General features: G+C 36.1%; 1 protein-coding gene across 4 annotated transcripts in view; it reads left to right on the top strand.

Annotated features, from left to right (window-relative positions):
• Positions 1-20004, top strand: part of CTNNA2 (catenin alpha 2) — a 1151703-nt gene that overhangs the window by 217653 nt on the left and 914046 nt on the right. The gene's annotated exons all lie outside the window — the stretch shown is intronic.

Genomic DNA, 20004 nt, shown 5'->3' with positions numbered 1-20004 from the left:
TTTTTTTCCATTTTCTTCTTTTGGCTCTGGGTTTGGTCTAGTATGCTTGTTCATATTGTGACAAGTGACACCTTTGGGAAAAAAACAATACAAAACAAAACAAAGAAACTACAAGAAGTTCCCTACAAGAAGACCCCAAAATGCGTGTTAGGGTTTGATGCTCTGTGCATTCCAGGAGATGTGTTCATTTAATTTTTGCTTTAGTTGGTGGTTTCTCTAGGAACCTTCATGAACAACAGGAGGATGGTCTGCTGTTCTCAGATAATAAAGGGATTGAGTGGACTCAGTATTAGCCACTCAAGATGTTCATGTTCAATGCTAGCACCACTTTAAAGAAATAATGGGCTGGCGCGGTGGCTCACGCCTGTAACCCCAGTACTTTGGGAGGCTGAGGCGGGCGCATCAGGAGGTCAGGAGATCAAGACCATCCTGGCTAACATGGTGAAACCCTGTCTCTACTAAAAATACAAAAAATTAGCCGGGTGTGGTCGTGGGCGCCTGTAGTCCCAGCTACTTTGGAGGCTGAGACAGGAGAATGGCGTGAACCCGGGAGGTGGAGCTTGCAGTGAGCCAAGATCATGCCACTGCATTCCAGCCGGGGTGACAGACCAAGACTCCACCTCAAAAAAAAAAAAAAAAAAAAGAAAAGAAAAAAGAAATAATGAGTGAGTTATGACTTAGAGGCTTGTCTGCAGCACATCAGCACGTCTACTCTGAGGTACTCCCTGGTCTTTACCCTGCTCTTGACTTTCTGCCTTTCTCCTGCAAGTAGCATACTACTTGTAGCATGTCACAGCAAGTAGGAGCTGTAGAAAAGCCTTGGTCCAGCACTCTCATTGCATATGTTTTATATTTTGTAGAATTTAGGTCCATAGAGGGAGCTACATAAGCTTTCATTGTAATTAAGTTTGTGATTTCAATTCCATGATGATATATGTCTTTCCGATTTAGCTTACCAAAATACTCATTCTACCTGAGTTTATATCATGAAACAGAACATCTCTGTCTAAATTGTTAAAATCTATTCGATATTTAAACATAAAATAAAAGATGATCAGGCCCAGATGGTATGGTAGAGAAACTCATATCTGGCTACAAACCCTGGCTGCGCTACTGACTTCTATGTGACTTTAAGCAAGAATTCATTGAATGTTACTTCTCCTCTTTGACATAGGTTAATACCATTGTTCAAGACAGTTGTGCAAATTGAGAGAAAGCATAGTAAGTGACTATCAAAAAATCCATCACAAAGCACATGCTCCAAGAGTGTTCTTTCCTTACTGGAGAAGGGACACTGTTGAATATTCACTTACATCTTTCTAACATTCAAATCTTAATGATAAAGGGATAACATAAAGCTTGGCTTTGGGTAAGTTCTGAGAGTTTTTTTGGATCTCATAACTATACTCATTCAAGGATCAATAAAATCTAATCATGTCCTTACTATAAAAGACTGTCTGTTGTCATTTCCTGTCCTCTTTTTCCATCCTTCTTCACATTTTTGTTTCTTTCTAAATTGTCAGTGCATGCACCTTAAAACCTTGAAGATGCTCCCCAGTTCCTTTCTACAAAAACTTTACCACCCATAGATTTTTTCCATAGATCATTTATAATCCCTCTTTCTCCTGCTGCCTGCGTCCAGCATCTGTTCTATGAGTCCAGGAGGAAGTAGTTGAAACACAGTGAGTGAATGATGAGAGTCCACTGATCTTACTAAGGAAATGCATGTGAATCCAGCTGTCTGGGCATTTGTCCCTCTGCCAGGTGACCTTAGGTCTGCAGATGTCCAAATACAGGGTGTGAGATTGAGCTAATTTGGATTTAGGCACATCGGCCATATAAAATTTAGCCAGCAGTTTGCAATTCACCAGGCATAGCCTTTTTCTAAATCTATTTTCATTTCTAGAAGACAAATTTTAACCTTTGACACTAGATTGGTGTAATCCTAGTTATTAGAAAACACTGAAATGGACTTCTGTTGAATTTCATGTTCACATCTACACAGCTTTCTTTTGGTCCATCAGTCAATAGATAGATAGAGATATGAATGTATGTGTATATATAATATATATGTTATATTTCATTTGTACTATTATAGTTTGTGTTTTAAGTAGTTTGTGGTTTAATGCAGAAGTCCCCAACCCTGGGGTCATGGACCAGTACCTGTCCATGGCCTGTTAGGAGCCCACAGCATGAGGTGAGTGGTGGGCAAGTGAGCGTTACCACCTGAGCTCCGCCTCCTGTCAGAGCAGTGGGGGCATTAGATTCTCATACCAGCACGAACCCTATTGTGATTTGCACATGTGAAGGATCTAGGTTGCATGCTCCTTATAATAACAAATGCCTGATGATCTGAGGTGGAGCAGTTTCATCCTGAAACCATCCCGCCTCCCTCCGACACATTCCCCCGGTGGAAAAATTGTTGTCCATGAAACTGGTCCCTGGTGCCAGAAAGGTTAGGGACCGCTGGTGTAATGGGAGAATAATAATGTACACTTTACAGATCAAAATAATAATATTTCAGTATATGATGTAACTATTTCTTTGGAAAACAAGGCAATATTTTAAAATGGGGTAGAGAGATTCTATCTGCCTATTGGCATAGTTAGGTTGATTGATTTACTTATAAAATGATGGTTAGAACATGAGGAAATATATCAGACTTCAGACTACATATTAGGTTTTGGATTTGTTATTGTTGGTTAAAAAAAATCCTTGGCTATAAAAAGTGAGTCGGTTTTAAATAGTCTAATTAGGCAATCACTGTGTTGCTTATCTGCATTCACAAACAGCAAATGAAAACCGGAAGTGACTACATGTTGCTTAATTAGTCCAATTAAACACCTGCCTTAGACTTCCTTGCTTAGCAAACCCAAGACTTCTCAAAATCACTAGCACATTGCTAAAAATATGACTTTAATTTGAAAAATTGTTTTGCACATTCTGTATGAAAAATGTAAAGAAAATACATGGGAATTATGCATTGCTTAAAACAAAAGATTAGACTTTGTAATTAAGCTAATTTAGTGGTACTATACAAATATATTCAGATTGAAAGCTTGTTAAAAACGCATTAAAACCAAAGAAAGTGTATATATGAAGAAAAGCATGGCATGTGTTGAGGAATTCCGTCAAATACTTGGATGAAAGACAGCAGTGGTCCTCAGATCAGCAGGACTCCCTGTAAACCCCAGAATGGCTTCAGCTTAGCCACCTAAATGACTTGGAAAGATACCAGAAAAGGAGATCTCTGATATTCTTTTGTGAATCCCTCTTAATTTTGACATAAAAATTCATTGAAAATCAATACTATCCCATTTATTTTAGTCTATCTCAGTGGATACAGAGAACAGATTTCAGATATTTCTTTTTTTATTTTATTTTATTTTATTTTATTTTATTATTATTATACTTTAAGTTTTAGGGTACACGTGCACAATGTGCAGGTTAGTTACATATGTATACATGTGCCATGCTGGTGTGCTGCACCCATTAACTCGTCATTTAGCATTAGGTATATCTCCTAAAGCTATCCCTCCCCCCTCCCCCCACCCCACAACAGTCCCCAGAGTGTGATGTTCCCCTTCCTGTGTTCATGTGTTCTCATTGTTCAATTCCCACATATGAGTGAGAATATGCAGTGTTTGGTTTTTTGTTCTTGCGATAGTTTACTGTGAATGATGATTTCCAGTTTCATCCATGTCCCTACAAAGGACATGAACTCATCATTTTTTATGGCTGCATAGTATTCCATGGTGTTTATGTGCCACATTTTCTTAATCCAGTCTATCATTGTTGGACATTTGGGTTGGTTCCAAGTCTTTGCTATTGTGAATAGTGCCACAGTAAACATACTTGTGCATGTGCCTTTATAGCAGCATGATTTATAATCCTTTGGGTATATACCCAGTAATGGGATTGCTGGGTCAAATGGTATTTCTAGTTCTAGATCCCTGAGGAATCACCACACTGACTTCCACAATGGTTGAACTAGTTTACAGTCCCACCAACAGTGTAAAAGTGTTCCTATTTCTCCACATCCTCTCCAGCACCTGTTGTTTCCTGACTTTTTAATGATCGCCATTCTAACTGGTGTGAGATGGTATCTCATTGTGGTTTTGATTTGCATTTCTCTGATGGCCAGTGATGATGAGCATTTTTTCATGTATCTTTTGGCTGCATAAATGTCTTGTTTTGAGAAGTGTCTGTTGATATCCTTCACCCACTTTTTGATGAGGTTGTTTGTTTTTTTCTTGTAAATTTGAGTTCTTTGTAGATTCTGGATAATAGCCCTTTGTCAGATGAGTAGATTGCGAAAATTGTCTCCCATTTTGTAGGTTGCCTGTTCACTCTGATGGTAGTTTCTTTTGCTGTGCAGAAGCTCTTTAGTTTAATTAGATCCCATTTGTCAATTTTGGCTTTTGTTGCCATTGCTTTTGGTGTTTCAGGCATGAAGTCCTTGTCCATGCCTATGTCCTGAATGGTAATGCCTAGGTTTTCTTATAGGGTTTTTATGGTTTTAGGTCTAACGTTTAAGTCTTTAATCCATCTTGAATTAATTTTTGTATAAGGTGTAAGGAAGGGATCCAGTTTCAGCTTTCTCCATATGGCTAGCCAGTTTTCCCAGCACCGTATATTAAATAGGGAATCCTTTCCCCATTGCTTGTTTCTCTCAGGTTTGTCAAAGATCAGATAGTTGTAGATATGTGGCATTATTTTCTGAGGGCTCTGTTCTGTTCCATTGATCTATATCTCTGTTTCGGTACCAGTACCATGCTGTTTTGGTTACTGTAGCCTTGTAGTATAGTTTGAAGTCAGGTAGCGTGATGCTATATAAAACTTACCATCATGAACCAGGAGTCAAGAATTTTATTTTATTAGCACATAGAATGTAGAAATTTGAAGTAACTTAAGGATAATTTCTAATTTATAGCTGACAAAAATGAAGCCCAAAGAGATTAATTGAACTCAATTTTATACAGCGAATAAGTGGCTGGTCTGGGGCTCAAGTTCAATTATTCTGACCTCATGTCCGGCACCCTTTCCCCTTGTGGTTGTATGTTCAATATTATTTGTTGAAGCATTCCTTTGGCTACAGAGCTAAGTTCCTTAAATAAACTGTCTTACTTAAGCCTCACAGCATCCCTTTAAGGTGTATATTATTGTCTTCACTTTTCAGAATGGGAAGCTGAGTCTCAGATTCAATCATTTGGCACCTAAGTAAGAAATGGGAAGTTCCAAATTCTGTATTGTTTCTGTCCCCTGACCCATGCTGCTTCCTCTCACTGACATTTCACTCTGCAGTATTGAATGCTTCCATACTAATTATCCAGGGCCCATTCTGCAATTTCAGAAATGCTAATACCAGTTTTAAAAAGAAATAATATCCTGAATTAGAAAATGAGCTGCTTTCTTTTTTTGTGTGAATTGTCCAAATAAAGGTTCACAAGAAGAACCTTGACAAGCATAATTGCAACCTGTTCATTTCCCCTTTAAGTCATCAAACATTCCCGAGAAGCTTGAGGCCTCTAAGAAGTGATGCTTAAGGAATGCAGCTTGACAATATGGCAGTGCATTCAAGTGGAAGGCTGGCTATTCTATCCATGAAGATGACCCTACAGTAAAATACCAGTGTGGCCTTTTTTCATGTCACTGGCATTTTACCAGCAGTTTGTAATTTAATGGAAGAATAATAATGTACACTTACACATCAAAATCAGAAAATGTCAGTGTATGATGTAATTGTTTCTTTGAAAAACAAGGGAATGTTTTTAAAATGGAGTATGTCATGCATACTGTAATAAAATTATGCAGCCACATCAGTTGTCTTGCCATAAAACCAATTGATTTTAGTTTTAAAAATTTGTATTATATGTAAAATGAGACAAATATGTGCTGATCATTATCTTAGGGTAATAAACCACAAGTGTTGGAGAAATTAAAACCTGAATTATTATTCTTTGATAGGCTTTACGACTTCTGGCAGGCAAATTGCTCAAAGCTTTGATTTTCTTATCTGAGTAATAGGGATAATACTTTTATTTCCTTGTTCTCACAAACATGTGCTATATGTGTAATGAGCTGAGCATACCTGGAGAACACTTAGTATTTAACATTCTATTAAGCAAAGAGCAAGGTGGCATTATTAATCATGGTTTATTTTAATTCTAGAGTAGAAACTAATGAACAATAGAAGGATGAGATTTTGTTGAGATTTTTCTGCTTCTAATTTTTGGAAAAAACTGTTTTTATATATGCTAATGGAGAGTTTTTTTTCTTAGAACTTAGTAGGCTTGTGTTAAACTTATCTCCCTGTGGCTTTCAAGTATAATTTTCTTTATAGGAGACTAGTATCGTTGGTTTTATTCCAAGAAATGCTAATGGATTATTTATATTTTACATTTTAGTATTAATTCCAGCTATTAATTTTTGAGCTTATTAAGAATCTAAAGCTCCTTTTCATTATTTCTAAAAGTAGCTTGAAATGCACATTTTCAGTATATCATAGTTACCATGATTTGATAAAGTATTTTTAAAAATATGTGTCATATGACAAAACCATGAAACTCAAGGTAGAGTGTACTCACATACATACATACACAGGACACAAATATAGGCTAGAATTCCTTTCATGCTACAGAGAGAGAGACAAAGGGAGACCAAAAAATAAATAAATAAAAAATAAATTTAGTGGTTACTACAAAAAAAATGAGAAAAATGAATAAATCATTTTTATTTGATGCAATGAGGTTTATATCCATACTTTCCTGCTTGGATGTTTCTTTCAAGAAATTTAAAAGAAATTAATATCAAGGAAACTAATATCAAATAAGAATAAAGAAATTAATATCAAACACTGTTACTTTTTAAGGTCAGTGTCACTTAAGCTATAATTTCCCATATCAAAATATGGGTTTGTTTGTTTGTTTACATTACTAGAAATTTTCTTTGTTTCAAAATGTGTTATTTTTGATTGTTGCCTTTACCCGCTATACTTAGTAGGAACAAATACTAGCTTCAGCCAATGAAATAAGAATAGACAGGGCATGGTGATAAAGTACTTGAATCTCCTGTGTTTCAACGATGATTTTGATGATTTTTCATTGATGATTTAGACTCGTTTATTGAAGTGTGGTCTCAGGGAGCCCTGTACTCTCGAGTCATCTACAGTTTTACCAAATGTGGTTGATATCTGTTTTCTGAAAAACTTTTTCTGATTTCTGAAACTGACTAATGTGTTTTTCTGTATTCTGAATTAAAACTGATTGATAATCCCTCTGCAAAACCCATACAGGTATAAAAGACAAGGAGATGTGATAGCTTGTGGCTACCCACCAGAACTATTTGTGCTAGAGAGATGTGAGTTCGCTTGCATGTTGGGTTTTGCTTATCATTTTCATCCAAAAGAAAAGGATACATTGAGATGCGTGTGAGTGGATAGAAATAGAAAATTCGTTGCTAGTGGAGGCTTGGTAAGGATTTTAGTAAGTGGAAAATCCGGCTGGTTGTCCGTGAGGTTCATTTGGGCTGGAAGTATTGAGGGAGATGATCAGACATTTGAGATATCTTTAAAGCATTTGGCAATAGCCCTTAATGTACTCTCAAGTTGAGAAAGTGGCAGGAAAATATTTATTCTACAACTTTATTTTTGTTTTTTTTTACCATCAAATGCAGTTTGTCTCTTTAAGAGCAAAAATAAATATTCAGACAGAGTTTCTCAGTTAGCAGAAATCACTCATTTTCTCCTAAAATGACATTAAAAAGAGTAAAAGCTTGGAAAGTCCTCAAGTAACATTAAAAAAAATTTATAAATACATTGGACTATATACATACTGACTATATCTACATGTTTTTGTAAGCTTATTTAAAATGTCTATACTAGTGTCATAATTTACTAAAGCCATTAACTGACTGTTTGAAATTTCATTCTCAATAATTCTTTTTAGAGTCAGTAGTTGGGTTTTTACCATAAGAAAAAGTTTGCAATCTGATGTGAAAAACTTCAGATTTGTGATATTTGTCTCCATGTTGTTTGTTTTCTGCTCTGAGAGATGCCAACAAGTGGCAATTGAGTTATTCCCAGGTCATTGAAAAGTGAAGAGAATGGATTTCTAGAACTGTATAAGAACAAGGACTTGACGATTTAAATTTTTTTCATATAAAAAATGGGAATTTGTTCCTAGCAATTCATAGAAAAAAGTGTGTGAAAGCCACCTAAAAAGCACGAGACTGGCATGCAAAGCTTTATCTGCCAAATGTTATAATAGAAATATTTTCATAATAACATAAAACAGTAAAACAACAAAAAGTTTGTATATGTCTCTGTATGCATACAAATAGAGAATGTATGTGTTATTTATTTTTCTAAATGAGCATACATTCCTGAACTAATAATGTATTACATACATTATACAATATACATAAAAGTAGACATTTAAAAGAATGGCATACACTTTTAAAAACAACATTCTATTTGTTAACTGTATACGATGATACAGTTAATATTAGCTGCTGTAATAGAGTATCTTTAAAATCTCAGAGACTTAACAGAAGTTTTCTTCTTACTACATAATATCTAAATGGGTCTTTCTGATCCATAGGTCACTCTCCTCCAAGGGAAACTTCAGGAAGTTAGGCTCCTTTCTACCTGTGGCTTCTTCATCTTTAACACCTGGCTTCCATGTTTGCCAGTTTGGAGAAAACAAAAAACAAAAAACAAAAAACAAAATGGAGGATGATTTTAATGAGCCAGATTGAGAAGAACACACAGCACTCACTGATGCTCACATTTCATTGGCTAGAATTTGTCAATTGACCACATCAACTTCAAACGAGAGTGAAAAATATAGTCTCACATTGTGTCCACAGGAAAAAGAAGCGGGTTCGTTGGTGGCACCCAGCAGTCTTCTCCACTAACAATTACAAATATAATAAATTTGCTTTTTGCTAAGAATGAAAATTAACAAATATATCTCAAATAGCTACATTTGCTGGTGTTTTTTCTTTTTAAAGATTTGCAAGTCATAATTGCTTAAACCATCATGAGCTAATATCTTAAGGACACTGGGATGAGATTCACTGTCAGCAATAATAGATGTAAATACATATTTTAACTTCTCAGCTCTGATGAGACTATATGTTTTTTCAGCCTCATAACTAGTTGACAAAGAGCTTGTATTATGAATAAAGGCAGTGTCAGCTATGTGTTTTCTTATAGTTTACTTATGCTTGTATTTTTAGTACTATCTTCAATCTCCAGTTTATAGTCTTTTAAAGCCTGTTCCATTCTGTGCATAGGTGTGTGTGTGTGTGCAAGTGTGTGTGAAAACTAGAAAATTTAAGACTTAAACCCACTTACCAGGCACGCATTAAAGTATAAGTTCATCCCTGCAATTCCTGAATTTGTGGGCACTTACCCTTCCCTCAAGATACCCCATTTATCATATGTGACATGTGACCATCTAACATAGGGATGGGTGGTGGTACAAGTGTAAGTCCTTACATGAAACAGTAGTCAGGATACATTGTTTTATATTTTTAGACAAAAATCAATATAGAGTCCTCATATTTTTCCTGCATCTCGCCATCTACTACTCCCTATAGAGTATGTGCACCCTGTGCTGGAGTCCACTAACCCTAAAGAAAGAAAATGTCAAACCTCGTGTTCGTGTCAATCAAAGAGTGCAATAAAAAGATGATGAATGTTGGGATAATGGGAATTTGGGTAAACAGAATCCTTTGCCTAACATACTATTGATTGGAAAATATTTTGTGTCTATTGTGCTTTCAGATTTGTTTCTACTCTTTCTTGGAAGAGTCTAGCTTTACTTTGTTTCATTTTGTTTTAACCTTAGTAAATGCAAAATAGTGATTCATCAATGGAATTGAATTTTTAATTTCTAGGGACATTCCAAACAGCTTTCCTGAGATGGGCACTGATCCTTAAAATATTTTGGAATTTGAAAAAGAGGAATGCCTTCTTACCCATTTAAAATCCCTGGTTCTAAGCAATTGTTTCTTCAGTGAATATCTGGCATTATTTTAGTGTCTTAATTTTTAGTGTCACTTTTCAATGGCTGTAAGTGTAGACATTGAAAGTTGTATAGATTTTAGGATAACCTAGATTGGCAATAGATCCTTTAAACAAGTTTGTTTCTTTTCATTGCTTGGTTTATTGTGTTTTATCAAATCAAAGATGCCATCAACTGTAAGATATATATTTTAGATACTCTAAGAGAAAAATTAAGTTCTATCAAATATATCTTTAAAATGACATAAATTGTAAGACTCATTCTTATTTTGTATATGTTAAACTGTGGTAAAAATGTATACCTTAGAATTAATGAAATACAAAATATTCTACTGTCTTCCAGCAAAGGTTTCAGGAAACTTTAAGGATATATAAAGTGCAGAAAGATTAAAACATCTTAAGGGAAAATGCTTTTAAGAAAGCAAGATGAATGTAAGAACAAATAAGGAGCCAGGATTGAGACTAATTTGGTAATAATCATCATTACATCATATGCCTTCCTGAAGGGAGCATAAATTTGGGTGAAACTGTTTTGAAGTCAGTACAAAAAGGAAAAGGAAATCTTAATTTATTACGCAGCTTAAAATCATAAAATAAAATCAAACCAGTTTTTAAGAAGTATCAATATCCTTGGTAATGAACAAAAATTTATGTAATGTGAGCAACAATGATATCTCATCAATAACCTTAGAGAATACACAATGAGCATCCTATGACTTTGTGCAGTAGTGTCCTCCCATTGAGGTAAGTGGTATCACAATAAGTCAGTAGAAATACTTTTACCAGTGTCCATTATAATACTTCTTCTCTCCTGGCTTATCTGCTTTAATGTAGAGTGGTTGGTGGTTTGTACTAGGTGGTGAGAGAGAGACGGACTGAACATCCTTAAGCAAACTAAATGTTTCTCTCATGTAAGCTTTTGGATGGCAGTGATCTAGACCATACTCTCTGGAGGTTACCAAAAATGGAGCTTATCTGTGCTGCTATTTAAATATGAAACATCATGCCCTAATAGAGACTGGAAAAAATATTAGTTGATATTCTCTAGGGAAAATTGAGTTTCTTCTGAAGAACAGGTGCATAAAGAAAAGGCTGCTGTACTTTGTCTTGGCTCGTAGACACTACTGAAACACTTCCTAGGAAATGAGTTCAAATCACATCTCACCGACAACATGAAAGGATGATCCAGTTCCCAAATGCTCTACTCCATAACTTGCAGCCACAGAAACTTTAGCCTAGAAAAATTTTAATATACGTATGACTGGCTATTCATATTGGCCATAAAAATATCTCACTCAATCATAGATATTTATTTCAGGAGTTATTTCTGAATTCTACTTGCTATTATATTCTTCAGGAAATGTATACCACAGCAACTGAGTTACAAGGCTTGCCTCATGGCCTTACTTAAAAGTTGAGGGTACAGCTACAATAATTAATAAGTATAATACGTTAATTATAGGCTTTCTTTGTAGCAGTAATTAATTAGTGCCAGTTCAGTCCTATCTTAGATAATTAAATCATAAGACCATATCTTCAAGGTTTCAGAAAGCTGGTCTTCCAGGTCTCAGTATCAGTGGGCATGCATCTGAATTCTATGCAGTTACTATCAGATAACGGGGAGGAAATTTCAAAGACAAAGAGACAGACTAATTCTCTGGGGTTTTTTCCTCTATAAATTTTTAATGCATCATTAAAAGATCATTGTTTCTGACTTTTGAAACTGTGGAAGCATCAATAACTTTGGTTCTTATTATTTACTTCTTTTTTAATCTATAATAAGGTGTGAAGTTGTGCTTGAGAGAAATGATCCTTTCAACAAGAGATCCTGTTGTAGTAGTTTCTATTGTAGTAGTTTCTGTGAAAGTTTTATCTTAGTTTTTAATGAAGCTGAAATAAGTCTGTATTGTCACCTCCTTTTGCGTCAGAATTTGTATAACTTTGTTGGTCTGCCTTTCTCTCTGATGTGTACAACATACAACATACATATATCTTTAAATCTCACAAGTATTCTGCTCTAGGAAATAACTTCTAATAGAGTATACCAGAAGGTAAGCGTATATCTTTTTATATATTTTATGAGGAAAAGGCACAAGCCATATTTGCACTTACTCTATCATTGCTAAAGGAATAAATCAGGTGGTTCAAGGAAGAATAATTTAAGAAAAACAACATTTTGATGTATTACTTGGCAGTTAATTTTTAACTGGTCATTAAAACCTGACTTAAGATTTCTCCTTAGAAGCTTGGTATTATCAAATATATTACTAGTTGAAGACTTAGCTTCTTCATATTTCAAGTTAGTTACACTAGTTTTCCTCTTTCAGGAAATTTTCATTTATCTTCAGTTGCTGCTGGAATAAATAGAGTGTTTTTTGTAATTTTGTCTTCAAACATTCACCCCGAAAATGTCTTGCTTTGGAATTTCTATGTTAATTTTTACTTGTTTTAAATTTTAATTCTTTTAGGTTGTGGCAGCAATTGAAGCCTTCTCTTGTGTTAGCTGAGTAATCGTGAAGATTGAACTACCTTAGAGCAACACAGTAGAATTCCCAAAAGCTTAGTACTCGTATCTGCAAAGTGCACGAGTCTTTAGGCATCTAGCAAAACAATGCCCAAATTATCTTGCTTCTCCTTTACTGGTGTATTTCTGGAGAGCTCAACAATTTCACCATGTTTATATATGTATACTCTCACTTTTCCAAGTTCCTTGTGCCTCCATAATAGAGGAGATGCTTTCCCACCAAAAGACGGTGAATTGATTCACCAAGCTGTTTGTAAGGAATCATGATGTATCATGGCACCTAAAATGAGAGGAAGGGTTTACCTGTTAAAAGTCACTGCTGCCGGGTGCGGTGGCTCATGCCAGTAATCCCAGCATTTTGGGAGGCAGAGGCAGGCGGATCACCTGAGGTCAGGAGTTTGAGACCAGCCTGGCCAACATGGCGAAACCCCATCTCTACTAAAAATACAAAAAATTATCTGGGCTTGGTGGCGGGTGCCTATAATCCCAGCTACTCGGGAGGCTGAGGCAGGAGAATAGCTTGAACTCAGGAGATAGAGGTTGCGGTGCACCAAGATTGTGCCACCACTCTCCAGCCTGGGCAACGGAGTGAGACTCCGTCTCAAAAAAAAAAAAAAAAGGTCACTGCTTTGTCTTTCACTTTTTTTCGCTTCAGCTAGACTCCTAGATAAATGTTTCTGCAAGTAAAGTTTATAATCCATACAAATCTAAATTGTATGCAACGAATGCAAAATGCCTAAGCCCAGACTTACCTGATCAGAAGCTCTGTGGGTAGGGTCCAGAAATTTGCCTTCTTACAGGAATCTAGGAGAATGTTAGGGATGATATAGTTGGAAAATAATTGTGCTAAATTTTAGCATTTCTTACATTTTAATGTGCATATGAATCAACTATTAGTAGGTCTGGGATGGGGCCTGAAATTCTACATTTCTAATAAGCCTATATAACACTGATGCTCTCCATAGCTCACTTGGAGTATCGGTGTCCTAAAGTTTTTCAGCTGGCTGCCCCATAGGTAAGGCTTAGACAAACTACAGTGTTGCTGGTTTCAGGAAGCAACAGAGTTGCTCTGTCACAAGTCTCAGGTCCTTCTCACATTTCAAAATCAGTGTAATGGAGTTTCCAAGACAAAGTGCCTTGATGCCCTGACTATTGCCTATTATTTTGGAGAAAGAAGTATTTCATGCCTGTTGAGCTTTTGCAGCCTAAAAGTAGAGTACTGATCAAGTAGAAGAGACACAGTCAAGTTGACAAATTGTCTTAAAATACAACATATCGCAAGAAAGAGAAATGAATTAAATGGTCTTGGCCACTGCACTACCGCCATTGTGCAGGAGTGGTGTGTCTACTTTTAGGACTTTAGGTCACGAGCAGTCTATACAAGCCTGGGTCTCAGTTTTATACTCACATCACACCATTAACATATCTGAAAACAGTGGTGCCTATTATCTGGCTATTTCTGAGTTTTCCACTGGCCAGTGTTCCTGGGACCATTATTAGATTAAGGTCGAAGGACCCTAGAACACTTACACTCTTACCTGTGACCTGCGGAATTTCTTCTCTTTAAGGAGAGGCAGAGAGATTGAGGAAATATTTGGGGTGGGGCTAGAGCAAAGTTGAGTATTCTTGTAGGTTGTGGTTAGGAAGTCTGCAGAGAGGAGGATGTTGAAGATTTAGCAGGAAGTTGGCACAGCTAATACAACAGTTCTGGAGGATGTGATTAGGAAATTAGTTAAAGGGGTGATGGTAGTAGCAGGCTTTTCCTGTTGGAGGAGGGATAGAGGTAAAGATGGGTACAGAAATAAGTGAGTTTGGTGGCTGGTAATATATGTTCCTTTTAAAGCTGTATGAGTTTAGAGAAGGAAATGATTATTGCTAAGAAAATTAACCAGGAGATATTTCCAGGAGGAAGTGGAATTGAGTCAATGGCACTAAATGTGGTAGAATGGTATTATAAGATAAAAATGATTTGATTTTAGCAACCTGTTAACTAACAAGAGGACTCTGCTACAGGAGGCGAGAGGATTACAGCAAATTTCACTGGGCTGAGAAATGAATGGAAAGAGAAACGGACATTTTGAACCTATGCTTTTCTTTTTTAAAAAATTGGCAGTGACTAATGAAATCTGAATTTCTTAACTTGGCTTTCAAAGCCTTGCAAAGTTTTGTTCCATTACATCTATCTAACCTTACTTTCCAAATAATTTATAGATTAGCTTATTCTCAATTAAGACTGATTTCCTTACTGCCTTGGAAAACATCAGCTCCATCTTTACATATGTCAATATTCATGCTATTACTACCAGTTTTTGTTGCAGGGACTTTGCTGGTTTTTTTTTTTTCTTTTTTTTTTTCCATTTTTTCCCCTACTGCTTTACAAATGGATAGGAAAGAAGAATGTGTGGATCTTGAGTGATCCTTGCCTTGAGTGAAAGTTGAGAGTGGGAATTAGAGAGAATCCCTGGTTGGGGCAGAGGGAGGCCTAACATTCAACCAAGGATTTCCATAGAATGAAACATTTGTTTTGAGACAGAAACATGTTTTAATAACATATTCTCAGTGTTTGCTTACAAAGGGGTTTCTCTGTCAAACTCTTCCATTCACTGAAAGAAAACAGCTTATGATGTATCTTAAAGAAAGTATGCTTACATTTGCCTTTTATTTCTGGATTTCTCTACTTGTCCTCATAGGGCCCATGTTCTAGTAACATATTCTCAATGTCTGTTTACAAAAGTTTTTCTCTGTCAAGCTCTTTCATTCACTGAAAGAAAACAGCTTATGATGAATGTTTAAGAAAGCATGCTGATATTTGCCTTTTTTAAAATACAGATTTAGGGGGTACAAGTGCAGTTTTGTTACATGGATATATTGTGTAGTGGTGAAGTCCAGAATAAGCCATTTCTTACAAGACTGCCAACAAGCTGCATTAGACACTTAAAAAGTCTGTAAGTACCATCTACCAAGACCTAGTGTCAGTCTGGATATCAAACTTACGCACAGATACCTGCAATTCCAGCAATTGGGCCACCTTGTGGCTCCCACCTTTAGATCAAAATGTGTTCCTGCTGCTCTGACTTCTCTAAGGCATCCAGTTATGCAGAAGGTGACTGCACTATTCATTAGAATTCATAATTCTGATACTCACTAACTGACTTGAGAGGTAGTAGGTGGATCCATGGGACAAGGTAGTCATTTTCTTCACTAAAAATCTTTGATTACTGATCTTTAGTATATCTTGGTTCTTCATGACTGAGCAATTTCTTTTTTTAATTTAACTTTTAAGTTCAGAGGTACATGTGCAGGTTTGTTATATAGGTAAACTTGCGTGAAGGGGGTTTGTGGTACAGATTATTTTGTCACCCAGGTATTAAACCTAATGCTCATTAATTATTTTTCCTGATTCTCTCCCTCCTCCCAACCTCTACCCTCTGATAGGCCCGAGTGTGTGTTGTTCCCATCTTTGTGTCCATGTGTCTGAATCATTTAGCTCCCACTTGTAAGTGAGAACATGCAGTATTCGATTTTGTTTGCTAAGGATAATGTCCTCTAGCTCCATCCATGATCCTGCAAAGGACATGATCTTGTTCTTTTTTAAGCAACAAATTTTCTTATTATTCTTTACCCATAGAAGAGCATTGTTACATAGGAACCCTAAGATCTCCTATTTGGTTAGTTATAAGATTTTTGAAATACTTTTGTCCTTCTTTTGCTTTCAGCTGACACAAAAAGCCCTAATATGCATTTTCTAGACTGAGACTCTTGAATACATCAGATATTACAGGGCATTGCAGGAAGATAGGATAAAATAGTTGGTTAACATTTCACTAACATTTATAAACATATATTCATATATATAAATAATGCCTTTGAATGAAAAGACAACCAATAGGACACAAAAAATGTAGTGAGACAAATGTAGAGAATAAATACATTTTAAGATTATTTTGTCGTTTAGCAGCCTCTCATTGTTAGAAAGAAAAGCAAGAGGAGACTGGTGAGTTCTCAGGTTCCAAAGATACAGCATAGAGCACAACAACAATTCAGCCTTTTGTCTCTCTCGAGTCATGTGAATTTGAAGAAGTTTTTTTTTTAACGTATGGTAACTTCTCTAAGCTGGGTTTCCCTACCCGTGAAATAACAAGATAGAACTGAAGTAGATGAATATGAACTTTCAGAATTTTAGGTGTAAATATAGGCACAGCTCAAGAAGAATAAAAGCCTGTAACATCATGGGAAAAAATGACACTTCAGGTGGGAGAAAAGGAAAATGTGCAGTAGTGTAGAGTGGCATGCATTGTCATAGGGTGGCAAGAGAATGGGCACGGCAACTCAGGGGGAAGGAGTGGGACTAAATCAGTGAATTTGCATAGCAAGGGCTAGGCTGAGAATTCCCAAGAGTGGTTAGTTTAAAAAGATAGACCCAACTTTTTCACCTACTAATGGAGCTAAACTACTTTTGCTGCTTCCATTTAAACATTTGATATATTGGCCAGAAGTGGGCAGCAAGAGTCCTGCATATGCTAATCTTAAATAATCTGTCTCTAATTTACTGAAAAGTTTAAGTTTATGGTAAAAAGAGAACCGAACTGAATGAGAGGATATTTTAAGTTTACAGTAAAAAGAGAACTGATCCGAGTGAGAGACTTTCTTGCTTATTTACTGTGTAAATATCTCGAATGCTAATTGTAGAATAAACTGGGCAGAAATGACATCTTTTCAATCTTGAGTCTTCCCATCCAAGAATGCGGGATGTCTCTCTATTATGTAGGTCTTCTTTTATGTTCTTCACTAAAATGTTATCATTTTCCCCCATGAAACATTCTACATGTTATGTTATGGTTATTTCTGATCATATAAATGTATGCTTATTATGAATGGCATATTTAAAACCACATTTCTCCTTTGTTACTGCTCTTCCATTAGGTTTTTATTGTTTATGTTGTATTTGGCCACCTTGCTCTTCGCTCTTGTAGTAGTTGGACTTGTTTGTCTTTTAATTCTTTTTTATTTTCTTAAGAATCATATTCTCTGTAAGTTAAGATGTAATTTAATGTTTACTTTTCTAATACTTATATATCTTCTTTATTTTTCTTATCTAATTTAATAGTTTCTCCTCCAATAAAACACTGAATAGCAGTGAAAAGCACTGACAATTGTTTATTCCAAGCTGATTATGACAGGAGCCTTTATGGAAGCCCAGCCCTTTCTTTCCATTTGTCTCTTTTCCCTTTCTTCCCTTTGTGCTCTTCCACCCATGAGTACATGAGAGCTTTTACTAAATGAGGATTGATTTGCTTCTTCTGAAAGTAATCACATTTTTCTTAGGAACTTCCTGGTAATATTCCATGTTTTTCTTCCCCCCCCACCCACAAAACTGACATTTTCTACTAGCTTGCTATTATTTGCGTCACCAAAACTATGCCTAATGCAGTAATGCACCATGACATATAGAAGGCTAGAAATGTGTCGGCCCCTCCAGAAAATGAACCCACATTATAGTCGTGTAGCAATTTTGGTAGTCACTACCAGCTTCTACTTCTTTGAAATGTCAATTTATCTAAAATTAATAGCTCCTCTCCACCCTATTTTTTTTAATTTGTGAAGTCTAAAAAAAAATACATTATGAAACATCTTAGAATTATGCATAAACTGAAAATAAATCACATCTCAGTGAGAATAGGGAGTATTTTCCTCTGATAAAAGGAGCCTGGCCTAAATGCAGATGGTAGAGATGGTTGCTGTGTTTGCTTAGGGGACTTATGTGCTTGTTTCCAGGTATTGGCTGTTCTGGGGAGTTGAGGTTCTTGGAAGAGTAGCGTGTTCATGTGTTAGAGTAAATCCTCATTAAGGAGAACGCTTCTGCACCTCAGAAAAGCAATCTTTGTGACAAGCTGTCTTTCTTTTTTTAATGGTTGCCTCACATGGGTGGCACTGAAAAGATTACAACGTGTTCCTCATGGCATACACATTTTACAGCTAAACCACTATTATCTGATATTCTTATATTTAATGATTTTGCCATTTTTTTGGCTAGTGTTTGTACTTAAATGGCCTTATAGAATCTTTCTTAAATTCACTGTACCTAATTATTTAGCAATCAAAAGAGAGCTGAATAAAACAGCTCCCAACCCTGCACTAATCACCTCTTAAGTATTGGTTCTATCTATACACATCATCTTAGCTTACATTTATTCAATCCTTTTTTTCTTTCAGTGTTATCTCTTTCTCTATAAACTGACCGGATATTAATTGTGACTTTGAATCATCGCTTTGATTGCTCTGGGATTTGGAGTAAACCTCAGAAGCTAACTGCATTTGGAACTTTTTTGTAGACTGGCTTTCTTAATAACCTCCAATAACATCTTTAGTCTGCTAACCAGGATAAATATCAACGAAAATAAACCACAGAACCTACATTCTTGTGAAGCCGATAAAAAAAAAAATACAGCAGTAAACATGACTGGCAACTTTTGTTGAACAGAATATGGAACAGTTGCATTCATTTCCCCTCCAAACTTCTCACTGGTAGAAAATAAAGGTTCAGAAGTTTATAGGAGATAACACGTTGCTCAAAAGATATTAATAGCCTTTTTAGCAAATTAAATACCTCTAGATATAGTGTTAAAAGAAGTCTGGCAGTTGAGATAGATGTCCAAATTATGATACTTAGAAAAAGAGTAATAATACATTCAAATCTAATATGATTCTAGAAACTTTAGCTGGTTAACTAAACATTGAGTCTCAATCATTTATTTCCCTCACATAAAATTTTCCATTTTAGTTAGTTTATTTTTTTTTTTGGAGACGAAGTCTTGCTCTTGTCACCCAGGCTGGAGTACAATGGCACGATCTAGATTAACTGCAACCTCTGCCTCCCGAGTTCAAGCGATTCTCCTGCCTCAGCCTCCCAAGTAGCTGCGATTGTAGGCACCTGCCACCAGGCCCGGCTAATTTTTGTATTTTTAGTATAGATGAGGTTTCACCATGTTGGCCAGGCTGGTCTCGAACTCCTGACCTCAGGCAATCTGCCTGCCTCAGCCTCCCAAAGTGCTGGGATTACAGGTGTGAGCCACCACGCCTGGCAGAAATTTACCATTTTATTTGTATAAGATAAAATTCTAAATAGCAAAGGTCTTCGAAAGTCCTTGGAAAATAACACATAAGTACTGGGTGTTGGCTACTCATTATTTATTAATTGCTCATTCATCTCTGCCCTGACTTACAGAGCTCAGCACTGGATGCTGGTTCTCCTAGCTCAATACTCAGAGGTACTTCCATATTTGCTTTGCTTCCTTGCCACCCTGAGGCTGGGTACTCCAAGGAGCACTGTACCTGTCAGTCTGTAAAAGTGAGTGAACTTGAAGCTTTGACCTACTGGCAAGTATGCTATTTCTGGTTATTCATGTGCTTTTGTTTTTCCACAGGAAATAAATGATAACCATTTATTTGT

The sequence above is a fragment of the Pan paniscus genome, chromosome 12 (assembly GCF_029289425.2).
Source record: "Pan paniscus chromosome 12, NHGRI_mPanPan1-v2.0_pri, whole genome shotgun sequence".
NCBI lineage: Eukaryota > Metazoa > Chordata > Mammalia > Primates > Hominidae > Pan > Pan paniscus.
The sequence above is the reverse complement of the archived record's forward strand: the minus strand, read 5'-3'. Positions and strand labels throughout refer to the sequence as shown.